General features: G+C 44.9%; 1 protein-coding gene across 18 annotated transcripts in view; it reads right to left on the reverse strand.

The window, feature by feature from the left end:
- Positions 1-19,890, reverse strand: part of ABLIM1 (actin binding LIM protein 1) — a 329,208-nt gene that overhangs the window by 83,877 nt on the left and 225,441 nt on the right. Inside the window, exon 1 of one of the 18 annotated variants that reach the window (XM_024986106.2) lies at positions 4,976-5,194. The exons of the other annotated variants lie outside the window; for them this stretch is intronic. The gene's annotated coding sequence lies outside the window, so the exon portion shown is untranslated. Of the gene's footprint in view, positions 1-4,975; positions 5,195-19,890 lie in introns of those variants that run through there. 18 annotated transcript variants of the gene reach the window in all.

Here is a 19,890-nt window from a genome sequence, read left to right on the forward strand (position 1 = left end):
TTAAAACTCTTTTAAAAATACAAAGAAAGACTGGAAATCTGCACCACCGCCACCCCCCTGACCCGGCCCAGTCCTTTGGCCCTAAACTTAATTATGTAAGAACCGACACCTTTAATCTGTTGCCAGAACCAGATACACTTTGCATCCTAAACAAGTTGCCAAAACAAAGCAGAACGCTGGGCTAAAACTCTCTGCTAGAGGATGTTTTAAACTGTTCAAAACACACTTCTCTACCTTTTCAAGTGTGTTTATTTGGACAAGGTATACGGATATAAACACGGATGCAAGGAGCCAGCTGTGGGGCCTCAAGACAAACCAACACAATTATTATCTCGCAGGAGGGAGAGAGAAAAGCAGTCTGAAGTGTAAGCAAGCATTTCTGCTTCATCTAATGTTTATGAGCCAAAAATGACCTCCGTGTGAACCAGCAGTGCTGAGAAGGACACAGACACGTATTTGTCAAAGACATTCTGGACTTGGTGAACAAGAAAAGCAGTGCGGTTTGTTTTCTCTTTTACTCAGGCCCTCTCCCTGTAAGGTCACAATTTAACCCTGGGCAGCTTAAAACAGTGGCTAGACTCATTCTTGCCCATCTAGACGCATACCAGAGGTTCTGCTTTAAAAAAGGGAGCTGCGCAATATTATGTGGTAGCCAGGAAGGGAAGGGAAAATGGATACATGTGTATGCATGGCTGAGTCTCTCTGCTGTGCATCTGAAACTATCACAACATTGTTAATCCGCAATACTCCAATATAAAATAAAAAGTTAAAAAAAGAAAGAAAATGAAGCTGGGGACAGTCCTTGAATCTCAGTATTAAGAATATCTTGGGCTTTTTTACCTACCACCATTTACATCCTGCATATTCCAGACACATTTCAAGTTATTTGCCTCACCTGGACACCCCACAGCCTGATACCTAATTCAAGAAACGTGGGCTCTTTTAAGCAGCAGCATTCTGACTTCCCAGTAGATACTTCTAACTCTCTAAGACTTCATGCTCCAACACATAGAGCATATAAGGCTTTTTTTTTTTTTTTTTTTCCCCATTTGTGATCTACATGCTCATTTGACTGGATAGTTTTCTTGAAAACAAAGAGAATGGCAATGCTTTGCCTTTGGATCAAGTCCTAGGGATAGTAATCTCTTTCTCTTACTGAAATCACAAGGCAGCTTTAGCATGTAGGGCTTTGAATATAAGAGCAGAAGTCTAATTTCTGGGCTTCATGAAGAAAAATTAATAAAGTTCTCCCCATTAATTTTACAACCCCCAGAACCACTTTTTCTAAATCCTTAAAAGACTTCCTGGTAGTCCTTCAAACAGTAAAGGCTGCTTGGATGGGGACCGGATTTCTCCTTTTGAAAAAAATACACAGAACAGACCACACGGACAGGACCCAGGTTGTAGACATGTGAGTTTTTTGCAGACCAAGCTCCCAGGTGGTCTTTTCAGGAGAATCACTGACATTCACTTGTTTATTCATCATCTACTGAGCAGACAACATTGGTAGGCACTGTTCTGTTAATGCATCCTGGTGATAAAACGGGCCTAAATACTAGTGTTCTCTGTATTCACAGACCTTAGGTCTAGTGAATGAGGGGGTGGATTTTTCAAATAAGGAAATGCTTTCAAGAGAGTACAAGGTGTTGGCTACATAGGTACCTCCAGGTAGAGCTAAATGAAGCTTTTGTTTTATAATGAAACACAGAAAACACCAGGGGCCGTTCCAACCCCATCACCAAGAATGACTCCAACAAGCAGAGGTGTTTCCTGATAAGCTCAACCAATGTCAGGCTCCACCCTTACCCCAGACTGCGGGGGAGGTTCCCTCCCAGAGCGGCCTGTGGCAGCTACCTTGTAATGTACTACGGTGTTCAGAGCACCTCATGATGTTCTTAGAGTAATGCCAAGAAAACGTGCTGTTATCACTTGTGTATCAAAGCTGTTTAATAAGATTATACAGGTATACTTATAAAATTTAAAGCTATAATTGGAGCCTAAGTCCACCGAAAAAAGTGAAGTAGAACTAAGCAAAAATTTTGTTTTGTCCCAGTATTTGTTACAATTTCATTCATTTTTGTAATCTGTTGACTTCTGAGGGCAAACAAACAGCATATGCAGAAAGTGTAAGAAAACTTTTAAATGGAAAATGTTCCAGCCATTGACTTTTTTGTTATCTGTAAACTGGAAAAAGGCTGTGACTATTTTATTTCATTGACAAAATGAGACCCAACTCTCAGACAACCATGAAGTTTGAGACTCGCTGGTTCAGGGTGGGAAGAACAAAAGAAAAGGAAGCATTACAGGTTGCAGAAGAAACACCAAATAGGTGTGCCCAGATTTACACAAAGCTCACATATCACAAAAACCTGTATTTACAGACCTGATAAGTTCTGGGTAATTATTTGCCTTATAAAATGTGCTATGAGGGTCTTCTTTTTTTTTAATAGTGCATTCCTGGGATGCACTTTTAGAGAAGTTTGATCAGGAATTGTATCAGATGTATTTTTGTTGTTGTTTAGTTGCTAAGTTGTGTCCTACTCTGCGACCCCATCCATGAACTGCAGCATGCCAGGCTTCCCTGTCCTTCACCATCTCCCAGAGTTTGCTCAAACTCCTGTCCTTTGAATCAGTGATGCCATCCAACCATCTCATCCTCTGTCACTCCCCTCTCCTCCTGCCTTCAGTCTTTCCCAGCATCAAGGTCTTTTCCAGTGAGTCAGCTCTTTGCATGAGGTGGCCAAAGTACTGGAGTTTATGTGTGTGTTAGTTGCTCAGTCATGTCTGACTCTTTGCAATCCCATGGACTGTAGCCCCTATGGCTGATTCATGTTGATGTATAGCAGAAACCAACACAATATTGTAAAGCAATTATCCTTCAAGTAAAAATAAATAAATTAAAAAAATAAGGCCCACAAAGGCCCATGAGGGGGGAGGCTGGGAGCAGAAGGATGTATACCCAGAACAGCGCTTACCCCAGCTCCCTGACCCAGCTCAGGATGTGACCTCAAACAAAAAGAAAACAAAGACCAAAATGCAGGGCAAAATATTTGTTCTGTTCCTGTTCTTTTGATAAACACCCTCCCTTGGGGTCACGCCTCCCCGTCATGGTCCTCCCAGTGGGTCTCAAAAGTGGTTACTTAATGGTTCTCAACTGGGGGGTGATTTTGCCCCACACAGAACGTTTGGCAATGTCTGGAGACACTTTCAGTTGTTGAGCTGGGGGGGAATTACTATCATCATGGGTACCAGGGACGCTGCTAAACAAAGACTCTTCCCCACAACAAAGAATCATCCTGTCCAACATGTCAGTGGTGCTGACTTGAGAAACCTGGTTCATAGTGGGCAAAATCATGATCGTCCCTCTAGACAGTTGGTGTGTGAGTCCTGAGTATTTTGGACTTTTCCATAAATTAGGCTTCCCTGGTGGCTCAGTGGTAAAGAACCCGCCTGCCAATGCAGGATACATGGGTTCGATTCCTGGGTCGGGAATATCCCCTGGAGGAGGAAATGGCAACTCACTCCAGTATTCTTGCCTGGAGAATCCCATCGCCAGGGGAGCCTGGCGGGCTACAGCCCATGGGGTCACAAAGAGTCGGACACGACTTAGCAACTGAACAATAACAACAATCCTTTTACATTAACTACTATTTATTTGGAGGGGAAATCTTGCAGACCTCTGCTGTCATGATATGATATTCTCTGAACCAGTTGGATAAGCCACTGATACAAGGGTTAAACTCAGTGACACAGGAAAACGCTGTAGGAACCCACCTGAAAACAGCAGGTAGAAACAGGCATTCACATCTTGTTTCAAAGAGGCTGGGGCCAGGCCTCATACTTAGTCTTAAACAGCCTTCTCAGAAGTAATTTATACCAATGAGCCGTGGCAAATTCACCTCTTCTGTAAGTCCATCATGACTCAACAAGCCTTTTGATCCATTGTAGAATAGCAACAGTATTTTAATTAGTTATTTTCACTTACTTGTCAGAACCTGTTTGGATAATCTAAATAACTTCACATCCTCTTAACATACCTCCTGAGACTGTCTCAGAGAAAACAGGCTCAATTTTCTCTTAAATCCCCAATACCAGTTAAGGGATAGACGAGGCTGCCATGGCAACCCCACTCCTGCTGACTTTTTGGCTAGACTCACTTTTTTTTTTTTTTTAACCTTTCCCAAATCATAAATCTATTTCTTTCACGGTTAAGAAGATTTTTATTGTCTCCTTCCTTCTTGCGCACTTTAAAACAGCTTTTTTTTTTTCCTCAAAAATAAACTTTGGAGCATGGTTTGATTAATAACTAGGTTTTCAGAAAAACTGTTTGCATTAGAATAAGGCAAGAATCTCTAGATTTCTAACATTTCCTGCCCAAAGATGGTAAAGAGAGACCACAACCAGGCTCTTTCAACCTGTAACAAAATGTGAATAATACCCAAATGTTTTACTTCCTTGTTTCATTCATGGGAAATTTCTTAAAGAAAAAAAAATACACATCTATAGTAACAGATAAATTGACTCAATTCCTCTGACTCCTGTGACCACCAGATCCTCTAGGATTCTTAAATTCTTTCATTTCAAATATAAATTTCATGGAGCTCTACAACTACAGACAATCAAACAAAACACTCTGGAAAGCACACTCTCCTTTCTTACCTTGGGGGCAGCAGCCTGAAAAAACACAAACATTGTTTAAATGGTCAGTAAACTATTCCTCTCATTCAAATAACCCGCCTTTTCCTGCTCTTTATTACTAGATTGATTTTTTTTTTTTTAAGCTCCGTAGTTTATTTTGCATCACAAGCAAAAAGTTAAAGCAAAATGTCCTTCAGATCAATGCAAGTGGTCTCTAGGGCCAGCATCCTGCCCATCCCATCTGGAGGACCCTGGGGGTCTCCGATGTCGCCCAGGAAGCCGGGCATTTCATGTCTGCCCTGCAAAGCCAAGGACACCTCCAGCAATGTCGCTTTACCTTAAGCCCGGGCTCCTTTTCTTCTACTTCGGTTCCTGGTTGTTCTGAGCAGGGAATTCCTCTGGGCTTCAAACCCACAACACTGCCAAGAGGCTTGTAAACGCCAGACCTCGGCCCGCGAGACCGGGGCTCCCTGCCCGCCTCGGGGACAGGAGCGAGCTCCCCTCTAAAGCGAGACACGAAACCTGTGCGTCTCCGGAGACACACACCGTAAAAAAGAACAGACTAGGCCAGGCAGTTCCCACCCTCCCTCTCCCGCTGCACTTACTAGTTAAACACACACAGCCACCACTAACGGACCAGTCCATGTGCCTGAAAAAGGAGGGGGGTAGGTTTTCTTTTTTTTTTTTTAACTGCAGGTGGGGAAAGTACCATTTCTGCACATTCACCCACACTTGTCTGCACCACTGATCTGACAGTGATTGTTCCCGGGGCAGAGGCTTGCACTGAAACTAGAGTCTTGTGATTTTTAAGTTTCTTTATTAGATTTGAGAGGATGGAAAGATACACAACCATCAAAGAGCCTCTTCTCCTAAGTCACAGCATCCGAGACACACTGTATGGCACCCTTTACACAACTGTAATAAAATACAGTGCAACTTGATTTTGGTTTCCACTTGTTATTCAGAATTTCAGAATGTTTATTTTTTTTTTTTTCAGAGAAATGTGATCCCCGCCCCTAACTTCGCTTATCAAGTTTCTGTGATTCATATTGTTGGTACATTTCATTTTGTGTTCCCCATTGCAGCAAAAATTACTAGTACCTACATTCCTGGTACTTTACACACCTTACCTCACTGTCCAATAAACCTATAGAAATCCCAGGTGAACCCAGCTCTGCATATTTGTAAAGGAACAGATGGAGCCCGAAGCCTTCTACCAGGCTAGCCCAGCCCCTTTTCTGAAGCCTTTCCTTAGGAGTAAGGCAAGACTCTGTTACGACTCTTGTCATTTTTAACAAGACTTAAGTGATTTAGGGGAATTTTTCATAGAGATTATTTGCTCGTAAAGATCAGCTAATAAAAAGACTTTTGCGTGGAATCTAAATTGGTTTGGAAACAATCCCAAACACTGCTGAAGAAATGTAAAGATTTCAGCAATAAAACAGTGCTTCTAAAATGAAGAGGAAGCTACTGGGTTACACGTTATAATAACTATGGGGGATTAGCTAAATTTCTAGTGCATTTTCCTTCCAAGAAGCCTTCAGGAAAGTGCTTTCTCCACACTCTTGTCAGGCCAGTTTCTGTAAGTTTGATCTGTAGCCCCCTGGCCCTACCAGAATCACCAGAGCATGCTAACATGCAGATTTCCAGCCCCAGCTTGGACCCCTAGAATCACTGGGTGAGGTCTGGTGATCCATACTTTAAACAAGATATCCAGGTGATTCCAGAACATCACCGCTTGTTTGGGATATTAGTAGGCAGTCCCACTGTTTGTCAGAGGAGGGAAGGAGTCCTTCCTTACAAAGGAAAAAGGGAAACCCAGCCAGCCCCCCAGGCACAGGACTAGAAATAATAAAACCTAAGAACTGGGGTCACTGCCCCCCAGACCTCATCCTCGTCTACTCTCCCACATTTGGAGTATCAGCTCCTCTTTTAGACTTTATTTCTTTAGCCATCTCTACATCTTCCAGGATGGAGAGAAAGAGGATGGTTCATCTGCAAATTTACCAAGCAAATTTCCAATTGAAAAGGATCCCAAATCACCAGCAGATGGACTCAAAAGTTTCAAGAAGTCTGCCTGACTGGGTAGCCCTTAATGAGCAATAATGAGGTGCCTTTCCTGTCAACCTGACTAATCTACATTCACATGGATGTGATTATGGGAAAGAAAGTGAAGAGTAAAGAACTGAAAGGTGAGCAGAGGGGTCTGCTGGATGAAATGTTCTAAGACTGGACTGTGATGATGGTTGCACAACTCTGTGAATTTACTAAAGATGGTTGAATCACTTCACCAGGGTGAACTGTAAGGGATGTAAACACATGTGTTGCTAATCAAAGCGGCAGTTGGTTAACATATGTTCCAAAGGGACTCAGTTTATATAAAGGAGCTGATATTGGAGCACTTACAATTGCAGAGGCTAAGATGCCTCTTCCTCGTCATCCCAGATACTGTGTAGGGCCCCATCTAGGCAGATGTGCTGGGCATTATACAGAGCAGTTACACAGAAAAGACAAAAACCCCAGGAGTCTACATACCACACTCAGGTGGATATAATAACCAACTCTGACAGGAGAAAGACCGTGGGCATTTATTTCCCACTTGAGGGAAAAGAAACTGGTAATTAGTAAGATGGTGAGGAATTTATGCCCAAAGAGTATGTGAAGGCCACGACAAAAATCAATAACGGGAAAAACAAACATTCATCAACAAATCTTTATTTCGTAGTTGTTGCTGCTGCTACGGCTAAGTTGCTTCAGTCATGTCTGACTCTGTGTGACCCCACAGACGGCAGCCCACCAGGCTCCCCCGTCCCTGGGATTCTCCAGGCAAGAACACTGGAGTGGGTTGCCATTTCCTTCTCCAATGCATGAAAGTGAAAAGTGAAGTCGCTCAGTTGATGCTTTAAAGGAAGTAGGAAATGGCAACCCACTCCAGTATTAAACAGGAATACAAAATACTTGCTAAAACAGTGGCAGGTTGAATTTACGGGCCTGTAGATGTCAATAGTTAGGCGATCTAAGAAAATTTCAAAAGAAAGCATCAGTGTGAGTATCAACTTGTGCATCTTAAATAATCCCAGACTTAACTCCACCAGAGAGTAAATGATGGGGGTGAGCCTGAATCCATTCAGACAGGAAGTTATGAGCTAATTTAACGTACCGTGTGTGTGTGAGTCGCTCAGTTGTGTCCGGCTCTTTGTGACCCCATGGACTGTAGCCCACCAGGCTCCTCTGACCATGGGATTCTCCAGGCAAGAATATTGGAGTGGGTTGCCATTTCCTTCTCCAGAGGATTTTCCTGATCCAGGGTTCGAACCCAGGTCACCTGCATTGCAGGCAGATTCTCTACCATCTGAGCCACAGGGAAGCCAATTTAATGTTCTAGGCTTTTACAAAAACGTGTTTCTTTATAAAGGAAGAAAACAAGAAAAAATTCTTGAAGTACTGTATGTTAGACACAGGTGACTCGTTTATAATCTGATTTAAGTCTTTAAGAGGTAAAGATTATCCATATTTTACAATATGAGCATGCTGAGGCTCAGAGAGTTTAAGCAACTGGCTACCCATTGCTCAGCTCTAAATGTAGGTCCTGTAATCAAATCCTGGTGTGTGTGGCAGTGGCAGTTCTTTCTACTAAGCACACTCCCTCTCTCACCTTACCTACAGCCACTTCAAGCTCCAGAATTCCTCATCCTATGTTTCCAAGATGCCTCCAGCTTTGCGTTTACCTGCAGGGCCATGAAAATTTTTAGGTGGTTTATAAGCCGTTTTCATTTGCAAGGCCAGTCCAAAGTGTCCTTTTGGGAAAGGGATTAGTGAACCAGTTCATTTCCGCCAGGCTGGAGAGGCACCAGCTCTCACTGTCACCCCTCCTGGCACACTCCAAGCAGGTCCATCTGCTGGAGTTGGCACAGCATCCCTCACAAGACAGGAAGCCGTGAGGTCCAGGAAGAAAGCACGTTCAGGTGGAAAACGAGAGAGGAGGAAGCCTGTTCCTAGTAGGACAGGCAGAAGGGCCGCGTCACTGCCTGGGCCAAGGGGACTCAAGGTGCCCATCTCCCCTGGAGCACTCTCCATCTCCTGGACCCCGTGGACTGTCTCACATCCTCACCTAGAGAGAACGGAAGTTGTCCTAGTGACCTGAAGATGGTACCACGTTTCTTTCTCCCTCTCCCTTCCTCTTTCTCTTTCTCTATAGCTGCTCAGGGTCTTAGTTGCCAGGACGCAGGATACTTAGGTGCAGCATGTGGGATCTAGTTCCCTGACCAGAGATGAACCCAGACCCCCTGCACCTGGAGCGCAGAGTCTTAGGCACTGGGCCACCAGGGAAACTCCAATGGTTCCATGTTTCAATATCTAACCATCCCCCACCTCCAGCTGTACATTTGCTACAAGAGACTAAGTGGACAAAATATAAGGACACGGTAGAGCCAAGGTAACGCAATATACCACCTTTTGTCTGAGTTTTCATGAATCCAGAAGCTAGAGATCATTTCTTGAGACCTGAAGGGTTGTCACAATCCTCCCCACCCCCACCCCACACCCCCTAGAGATAAAACCTGGATTTCAGGAGAGGGGCTTGATCTGGGCATAGAAAGCCCATCTACCATCAGCCAGAACAGTTACAGGCATTTTCTAATAGGGATGATTTCAGATGGAGAAATGGATTCAGGTGAACCCACAAAAGTCAATGTACTTCATAATTAAATTAATAACGCTAGTCACAGATGGAAAAGATTTAGTATTTTAATTTTTCAAGCTTACACCCTGACTGAATACAAAAATGATTTGAAGTGGAAAACGGCACACAATAAGGATGCAATTAAACCAAATGGTAACATGAAATAAAAGAAACAAACAAGGTAGAAAAAAGTGACCCAAGACATCAGTCACAGGAGCAAATGGAGATAAACTGCTCACTCTCACCTGCCTGTACCTACTCATTCCTCAAGATCCAAAGCTGACTTCTAACAATTGACAAGAATCTCTTTTAAACTCCAGGTCTTTTATGATGTGTGCCTCTTACTAGGCCCTCACACAACTGTGGGCCCCTAGTTATCTTGTGTACTGAGATATGTTGTCAAAGACTGAACTCTCTTTCTGCTCCGCCAAGAAAAGGTCATGACAATTACCTTGGAATTCACTGAAGGTCCCTGTGCAGGGCAGGTGAAGCACCCTGGAATCGATCCCTTAGAAGAAGGAGTATAGTCTTCCTTTTTAGGTTTATCATGGTGAAGGAGATATGAACAGAGCCAGGGATGGGAACAGAGCCAGGGATGGGAACAGGTGGGGACCAGCAGGAAGGGGAAGGATGGGTGCCCTGAGTCCATGAGAACACAGACACATAAGCTTTCTGTGGCTCAGGATGTGCTGGGTCCTGGAGAGGAGAATGAACAATTATGAGGCGTCATCACATCTGTGCTCAGAACAGTGGCCAGCCCAGAGACCCATCCCAACACTGAACTTGCTGGCCACCTGTCTAGGCAGGCTGGCTCTCTGCTGTTGGGTTCTAGATTTTTTTTTTTTTTAATTAGAGTATAATTGCTTTACAGTGTTATTAGTTTCTGCTGTACAATGAAGTGAATCAGCTACATGTATACATCTATCCCCTCCTTCTTAGACCTCCTTCTCCTGCTCCCCAAGCCCACCCATCTAGGTCATCACAGAGCACCCAGCTGAGTTCCCTGTGCTATACAGCAGGTTCCCACTAGGGTCCTAGCTATTTCTAAAGTTCAATACCACCACTAAGAATTGCCCTCACACTAAAGACGCTGCAATAGCTTTGGGTACTCATGGGCCCTAGGGGTGCCCTGGACCCTGATTCCTAATTTTGGACTCAGACGCCCTATTACTTTTAGAAATGTATGCCTTATCTATCTGAGAATGAATCCTGAATCTCACATCTTCTGCGGCCCCTAAGGCAGGGCCACCAGCACATGCTCAATACTTCTTACTGATTTCTCAGGAAGAGTCACGTTCCCCTACTCGGTTCAGCTGTCACCCCACCCCCACACTTCACCAGCAAGAAGCTAAACTCTCTGAAGTGGAATAACACTGAAAAGCAAAACATCTTTTTAACTCAAAACACAAACTCTTTTCAAAATGTCATTTCCGGAGAAGAAAGCCCTTCCGTTTGTGCTGGCAGAAATGGGGTGACTTTTTAAAATAAATATCAAACCTTTACTGCCTGTGAAGAGTCTTCTGTTACCCTGGCAACATATTTCCTCTTATCATTAATGTAGGACAAAGTGGATAACTTTGGGTGAATCAGAGAAATTTTCCTCCAACCATTTGTCATGTCAGCATGCTTCTTGTGCTCTACTGGGCTGATTCTTCATCTATTAATGATGCAGGGAATCAAATATTAGCACCAGGTTATTATCTGCAAATAAGATATTGTGACCAATGCATCAAAAACCATACTTCGAACTTAAACTTGAGTTTCCTTTCCCACGCTGGGGAGATTATATGTTAATCAGGTCACACACTATGATCAAGGGCACAGTTCTGTGCAATGACAACCTATGAGCATGCAAGGGAATGAAAGTTTAAAGCCCACAAAGGAAAGAAGCTCACAGACACTCTGGCACAAAGACATTTATTGACTTGAATCTCTATTCTTGTCCCTTGTATGCGTATGTGCTAAGTCGCTTCAGTCGTGTCTGACTCTCTGCAACCCTACGGACTGTAGCCAGCCAGGCTCCTCTGTCCATGGGATTCTCCAGGCAAGAATACTGGAGTGGGTAGCCATTCCCTTCTCCAGGGGATCTTCCTGACCCTGGAACTGAACCTGGGTCTCCTGCATTGCAGGCAGATTCTTTACTGTCTGAGCCACCAGGGAAGCCCATTCTTGGGCTTTACCCACTTTCTAATAAGTGAAACTATCAAAGACTGGAAGAAAGGAGAGAGAGAAAGGAGAAGGGACTAACCTGGCTACTAATTATGCTAAAGATTTTCATGCCTTTATTTTCAAATCCTGCAGCTCTATGAGGTAGCAGTTAGCAGCCTCATCTTACAGATATGGAAACTGAGAAATACTGGATTCCAACTCTCTATCACCTTGTATATCTCTGCACAGATGGATAGATGTATGTGTATGTATATCTGTCTACTTACCTACCTACCTACACTGAGATATCCACATGCCATAAAATTCACCTTTTTGGAAAAAAGTGTACAATTCAGTAGTTTTTAGTATTGATTGATTCACAGACTTGTGCAACCATCACTACTATCTAAGAACATTTCATCACCTCCAAACAAAACTCCATACCCATTGACAGTCATTTCCTTCTCCCGCCAGACCCGGGCAACAGCCAGCAGACTTGCTGTCTCTACAGATTTGCCCATTCTAGGAATCATCTAATTGGTGATCTTTTGTGACTAGCTTCTTTTACTTAGGATATTTTCAAGGTTCGTCCATTCTGTAGCAGGTAATCAGGACCTTGTTCTTTTTTATTGCTAAATAATATTTCTTTGTATGACTATAGCATATCTTGCTGAACTCATATTTAAGATAAAGCCATTTCTGCAGTTTATTGTTAACTTCTATTTTAAATTAGGAAAAGTGACCAGTGTATGTCTATATTGGAATGGCCTCAAAGCTCTTCTTGACTCTCCATGGAGCTCTGGGGCATCCTCAACCAGAGCTCTGTACACAAAGTGTGTTCCCTCGTCTAAGACAGCACCATCCACCTACAATTGTCTCCATGGCCCAAGTCAGGTGCCCTTGTGGAGCCTCCAGCTGAGTAAAGAGGGCAAGACAGAATGAGGCACGACAATGTAGAAACACCACAGACTCTGTGCACAGGGTCCCTGAACTTCGGCAACATTTGACACAGGAATAAAGGAAACCAAAGAAGCAGCAGATGTTTACTGCCCTGAAAATAGATATAGCAAGGCCACTGTTCAGATAGACTTTCCTCATCTCACCAGGAATTGGTCCTTCTGTAAGTTATTTCAGGAGGCAATTTAGTTACTTGTTCTCTGCAATGATTACTGCCACATGGATCATGAATCAGTGTGTGTGTACGTGTGTGTATGTGGGTGTGCATGTATGTTCATATGTGTTTCTATCTTCTGAGAACTGAGACTTCTAATCACAGTTCAGTTACCAGTCAGCCTCCAGGTTTCTAGCGTAGCAGCCTCATCTGTAGATGGAGGTCAGTAGTAACTGCTTTCATCACTTTACAGGCCTATTGTGAGGATCAAATATTTATGAGATCACTTGTAGATGTTAACTATTTTTATTATGCAAAAGCCTGCTATTGTGGTGGTTCACTCTTCACCAGGGCAGAGACCATCTGACTCAAAACTTCTAATATTACTTGATTCTTTTCCCTTCCGTGATCCAGAAAAATATTTGGGTCCACAATTAAGGGGAAGGAGGTACAAATTCCTGGGGCCACAGTAGGAATGAGAAGAATGCAATTAGTTTTCTGCCTGAACATGGTTTATTAGCCTTGCTTGCATTTAAGGACACACACAGAACAAGAAAGGAGGGACTTCACAGTTCAGTCTGTCTCTGCAAATTATGTGTTCAATGGTGACAAAAAGACCGTCTGCCATGCAAGTGCCCTGGAACAGCTTGTTTCCTCTCATTAGATAACAGGTGAGCCCAGACCAAGACCTACTCATTTCAGAACATGCTTAAAATACAGGAAAATGAAGGAAGCGGATGGGACCTCCAGTTTGTAATGTGTATTAGTTTTACAGGAACATCATAAACATTTGTCCTCGGGCTTTATGAAAAAGGAGTTTTAGTTGAAAAGTAAACAAAGTAAAAACAAAACAAGATAAAACAAAGCCACCATTTTTAATCCTTCAGAGAATCAAGGGAAAGGATTTGCTGAATCACGTGGTGAGTACGCTTGCTACACGGCAGGGGATCCAGCGGGCAGGGTCTAAAGCCAGCCTGAGTCCTGTCCTTTGGTCCATCACTTCCAAGTTAACAGATCAAGACAGTGCCGCCCGTGGGTAGGGATGGAAAGGCACTGGGGACTGGCCACGGGCCACGTGTCAGGGGCTCTTACATCGTGAGACACTCGAATTGTAACAGACCCTGTCACACATTCTTCCCAGGAGAGCGCAAGCGGCATAGTAGACATCCCACCCCAGCACAATGTGGGCCACCAGCCCTTCTGGAAAGACAGGAGGATTGATTTCCTGGGTGTGGTGACCTGAGGAAGAAAGCCAGGGAGAGACTCGGAGCCCTGCCCTCCTCTCCTGGGAAGAATGCAGACACGCCACTTTCCTTTTGTCTCTGGGGTCTGAGCACAGGAGGCTCCGGTGCAGATGGCCAGGTGCCTGCTCAGGGTGGCCCTGTCTGCAGAGCCAGCCAATCCAGAGAGCACTGGTCTTGAAGGAATGTGAGAGAGCTTGGTAAACACTGAGCTCCCTGGGGGAGGGAGTTGTGCAAAAGGACAGACAAAGGGAACTCAAGACCACCCTCGGTCTGCAGATGGAACAGCCCTGGACGGGGGTGGGGTGGACAGGCTCTTTTCCTTTACCCTCCAGACTTCTGTGTCCAGTTTGACATTTGCTTTTTTCTTTTTTTTCTGTATTGCATTCATTTTGCAATGATTTTGTTGCTGCTTTCTTTCTTGGGAAAGTTGGCAGGTAACAACCTGAACCCAGGAAATGAAGTTTGTCGGAGTCAGAGATCTCCTAGGACCATCCAACAAAAAGATGGAAGGAAATTCACACCAAAGGGATGCCCCTAATGTCTACTGACATCTGTGACTTAAGTCTGAAGGCTCACGCCGAGTCCTGTTACCTCTGGGCTGCTAGAGCAGAAGCGAGCAGGGTGGGTGTAGGGAAGGGAAGTAGGACCAGGAGGAGGAAGATTGCTCTGAGAAGAGTTTAGAGATGGAGATGGAGAGAGCAGGCTGTTGGCTGTATCTCACGCAAATCTGCTTTTGGACTTCTTAGTTAGGAGGCAGGTTGTAAGCATTTTCAGAACACGCCTGAATTTATAGGTTAATTAGCATAAGCTCTAAAAGATGTGCCACTTATAGCAAGATGACCCTCTAAAACAGAACTGAAAGCAAGCTAATGAGAAAACTACAGTTTGAGTGTATGCTATATGCTGAGTGTTCTAGAAAAATCTCTCCAGAAAAAAAGAACTGCTGGCTCTGACCCCTTAGATCTAAGACAAGGAGAATTATAGAATTCAGATCCTTAGAACCAAAGGAAATTTAGAGGTCAAGTGGCCCAAGTCTTGGATTTACATGTATAGTTTAACATTTGTATATTAAAGAAAAAATCAAGGTTCAAAGAAATTGATTTGCCCAAGGTCACACAGCTGTGAATTCCAGAACCAAAAGTAGATCCCTGATTTCCTATCACTGAAGCCCTTTTCATTAAAACCCATGAAGGCTCTCCTCCCCATCCCCTCAAGCCCACATCCTGGGAAGGGTTTATCCCAGCAATCCCACTACTGGGCACATGAGAAGACCATAATTCAAAAAGACACATGTACCCCAGTGTTCATAGAAGCACTATTTACAATAGCCAGGACAGGGAAGTAACCTAAGTATCCATCAACAGAGGAATGGGTAAAGGAGATGTCTTACATATACACAATGGAATATTACTCAGCCATTACAACGGAATCAAATAGGGTGGTTTGTAGAGATGTGGATAGACCTCGAGTCTGTCATACAGCGTGAAATAAGTCAGAAAGAGAAAAACAAATATATTAACGCACATATATGGAATCTAGAAAAATGGGACTGATGAACCTATCTGCAGGGCAGAAACAGAGACACAGACAGATAATGGACTTGTGGACACAGTGGGGGAAGGAGACGGTGTGATGCATTGGGAGAGTAGCACTGTCATATATACACGACCACGTGTAGGACAGACAGGTAGTGGGCAGCTGCCGTGCAGCACAGGGAGCTATAGTGCTCGGTGCTCCGTGATGACCTACAGGGGTGCAAGCAGGAGGTGGGAGGGAGGCTCAGGAGGGAGCAGATACATGTAAACATACAGCTGATTCACGTTGTACAGCAGAAACTGACATAACATTGTGAAACAATGACATCCCCAAAAAGAAAAAAACAATAACAGAGGGAGACAGAATTTTAGAACAGGAGAGGGAAGGGGGCAGCCATGGGACAGGTCCTCTTCCTTTACCTTCCACACTTCTATGTCCGGAAGTCCTTTTACCTATATATGCAGATAGTCTCAAAGAGGCTAAATGACCTGTCCCAAATTCCTCAGGAGTTACTGACATAGCTGAGCCTGGAGCTCCTTGATCACTGTTCCAGGACCTTTCTCCTTCTTAAAGCTCCTTCAGGTGTCTGGTGGTATCCCGGACGAAACACGTCCAGAGAAGCGGTCTCAGGACATCTCTGATGCTCGGTGAGGGTTCCATTAAAACCACATCAGAGCTTCAGCCCTCACTGGGATGAGACTTGTGTAAGTTTCCATGTTGACTGAAATGGTGCCCCCCTCCCTACCACCAAAGATATATCCACATAAAATCTCTGGAACCTTGGCATGTCTGAAAAAAGGGGCTTTGCAGATGTAATTAAACTAAGGATCCTGGGATGAAGGAATCATCTTGGAAGAGCCTATGTGTGTGAAGTCTCTTCAGTCGTGTCTGACTCTTTGTGACCCTATGGACTGTAGCCCGCCAGGCTCCTCTGCCCACGGAACTTCCAGGCAAGAATACTGGAGTGGGTTGCCATGCCCTCCTCCAGGGGATCCTCCCGACCCAGGGATCAAACCCGCATCTCTTACGTCTCCTGCATCAGCAGATGGGTTCTTTATCACCAGTGCCACCTGGGATGCTGATGAACCTTAAATCCAATGATAAGGGACCTTCTAAGAGAAAGAGGTTTGACACAGATGGAAGACAGGGCACAGAGGGGAAGGCTCTGTGCAGACCAAGGCAGAGGTCAGGGTTATGTAGCCACAGCCACCAGAGTCTGGAAGAGGCAAAGAAAGATCCTCCCCTAGAGCCTTGTAAAGGAGCCCTGCCAACACTTCAGTTGTGGACTTCTGGCCCCAGAACTGTGAGAGAAAGTTTCTGTGGTTCTAAGCCACCACTGTTACAGAAGACACGGGGAACTCACAATACATTCACAATCTCTACGGGTAAAATCAATCAGAAACAACAGCAACAACAAAACCAAACATCACAGACTGGAAAGGCAAAATGTGGTATGTCCATACAATGGAATATTATTCAGCCTGAAAAAGAAAGAAAAAACTGTCACACACTACCACATGGACAAAACTTGCGGACATTACACTAAGTGAAAAAGTGAGAGTAAAAAGTGAAAGTCGCTCAGTCGTGTCTGACTCTTTGCGATCCCCATGGACTATACAGTCCATGGAATTCTCCAGGCCAGAATACTGGAGTGGGTAGCTGTTCTCTTCTCCAGGAGATCTTCCCAACCCAGGGATTGAACCCAAGTATCCCACATTTGCAGGTGGATTCTTTACCAGCTGAGCCACCAGGGAAGCCCAAGTGAAAAAGGGCCATCACAAAAACAAACGAACAAACAAGACCCCACAAATACTGTATGACTCCATTTATATGAGATGCCCAGAGCAGTCAAATGCATAGAGACAAAGTGGAATGGTCACTGCCAAGTGCTGTGGGGAGAGGGGGATGGGGAGTTACAGTTTAATAAGCACAGATTTCAGTTTTATAAGACATAAAGGGCTACAGAGCTGGATGCTGGCGATGGTTTCACAACATCATAAATCTATGTAATACACGGAACTGTACTCTGAAGCATGGCTAAGACGTTACATTTTATGTCATGTGGCATATGCTCAGTTGTGTCCAACTCCCTGTGACTCCATGGACTGCAGTCCACCAAGCTCCTCTCCATGGGATTCTGCAGGTGAGAATACTGGAGTGGGTTGCCATTTCCTACTCCAGGTATATTATGTGGATTTCACTGTAATTTTAAAAATGGGGAATACCCAAACCAAAACAAGGATTATAGTATTTACAACAAATCAGACCCATCCTGCTGCACCTACAGTAGATCAGAGAATAAAGGTGGAGGGAGGAGCTCAGGGTTTTCTGCTGGGAGCTGGGCCAGGCTGACTCACGAGCTGTCACATGTCGGCGTGCTCACAGCACAGGATGATTTTCCAGATCACACACCCATCTGAGAGGGACAGCACGCCCAGTGGGTGGGTCTTGACTCTGCCCAGAACCCTGCTGCAAACTGCTCCCAGAAGCCCCACCTCTGTGGGTCTGTGTGGAAAGGATGCAAGGTTTCACCCCCACCATTGGCCCTCACGGAGGCCTGAAGCCAACGTGGTAAGGGGCCCTCACAGCCCCTACAAGCATCTAAGTACTTGGCCTCCAGGGAAAAAGCAGAGCGAGCAGATGTGTCTTCAACACGGCATGTTCTTGGATCCAGTTTTCTTTTAGAGATTCCTTCCCATAGCAGTTGAACTAAATCTGAAGGTAATCAACACCCGCCCCCCTCAGTCCTTTTGTCTCCCCAACTCTTTTTTGGGGGGACACAGTCCCACATATGGCCTGAGGAGAGAGCTGCCTCCATACACGCTGTCTACAACTGTGGGGCCTCCAAGCTGGGGGCGGCATTCAGTCTTCCTGTCCCTTTAGCTATAGCCAAACATCTGGGAAATGGTTCTGGTGTTTTATTTATTTGTTACTGAATTAGAATCAACATACAATATTATATTAGTTTCAGGAGTACGGCATAGTGATTTGGTATTTTCATGCATGGATCACTCCATAAGTCTAAACCCCATCTTCCTGCTGTTTTAAAATGAAATTTCCTAACTGCTCCCACCTCAACAGGTTTATTTCAGCCCCATGCAGCAGATCAAACTTGGGAAGCTCAAAGGAAATGCTGTTGAGTCTCTCAGGGCTCCTTGCTCTGTGGAGGGACGAGGGACACATTCAGAGGACAGACAAGGACCACTGCACTTGTGTCTTGGGATGAGAGGGCTGGACTTGAAGCGACAACTCTGGATGCATCACACCCACTTCTCCAATAGCTTTCTTAAGCATGTGCATGACCTTGGGCCCCAAACCCAGCCTTGAAGTATCCTTGGACTCGCAATAAAAGCCTTATTGGAAGGGCCGTGAAAAATCCCCCTTACTGCAACTGTGTGTGGGTGGTGGGGGTCCACTTCTCAGGTGTCACTCCAGCCAGCGGCACCACTGTTTGCTGTCCAAAGCTCTCCTCTACGTGCCCTCCTTGTCTGCTCCCCACTCCATTTCCATCCATTAATGTGTTTCATTTGAGGTGAAATTCACATAACATCACATACACCATGTTAAAGGGAACAACTCCATGACATCTAGGATATTCACAAGGTTGTGCAACCACTTCCTCTATTTTCCAAGCAGATTCATCACCCTAAGTGGGAACCAATAAGCAGTTACTCCCCACTCTCTCCCTGCCCTCAAGTTCAGGTAACTGCTTTCTCTATGGATGTACCTATTCTGGATATTTCATGCAAATAGAATCATATAGTATGTGGTCTTCTGTGACTGCTTCTACTACTTGGCATAATGTTTTCAAGGTACACGCATGCTGTGGCATGTGTCAGAATTCCTTCCTAAGGCTGAGGGACAGGCGTGGGTTGTTTTCCCTTCTGCCTGGTGTGAGCCAAGCTGCTGTGAACAGGGGGGCACACTCATATGAGGACTCCCTTCCATTCTTCACACAGCAGTCTGATCCTATCACATGACGCTCCAGCTACAATCACTTCAATACTTCCCACCATCCTCAAGGTAAAGCCAAACTCCTGACAGTGATTTCTGAGGTCCTCACACTCGGGCCCCTTCCTTCCTCCAGCATCCTCTCTCTCACCCATACCCCTGCCCAAATGACTTGGTTTCTTGGGTATGCTATACTTGTCCTTGCTGCTGAGCCTCTGCCATTGTGGTTTCCTCTTCCCGAAACACTGTTCCTCTGGGTCAGGAACTGCACTGACAACCTGCATCCCAAATCTAATTAGCTGGACTAGGTCCAGCACAGAGCCAGCACTGCCCCCTGTCCTGCATTTCATGGGCAGGAAGGCATCATGGGGCTTGCTGTGGGACTAGGAAGACTACACCCACAGAAGATGCCCAGGGACACCTCGGGTGCCACTCAGATTCATGTCCTGGGTCCCTGGACCACACCCTGCTGGGAAATTTGAATGTGGTGATGTGGATATAGTGACTGGTGTCTATAGACGCAATGTGACGAGTTGCCCGGTCACGTTCCCAGGGCCCCATTGGGCATCCTGACTCACGTC

The sequence above is a fragment of the Bos taurus genome, chromosome 26 (genome assembly GCF_002263795.3).
Source record: "Bos taurus isolate L1 Dominette 01449 registration number 42190680 breed Hereford chromosome 26, ARS-UCD2.0, whole genome shotgun sequence".
NCBI lineage: Eukaryota > Metazoa > Chordata > Mammalia > Artiodactyla > Bovidae > Bos > Bos taurus.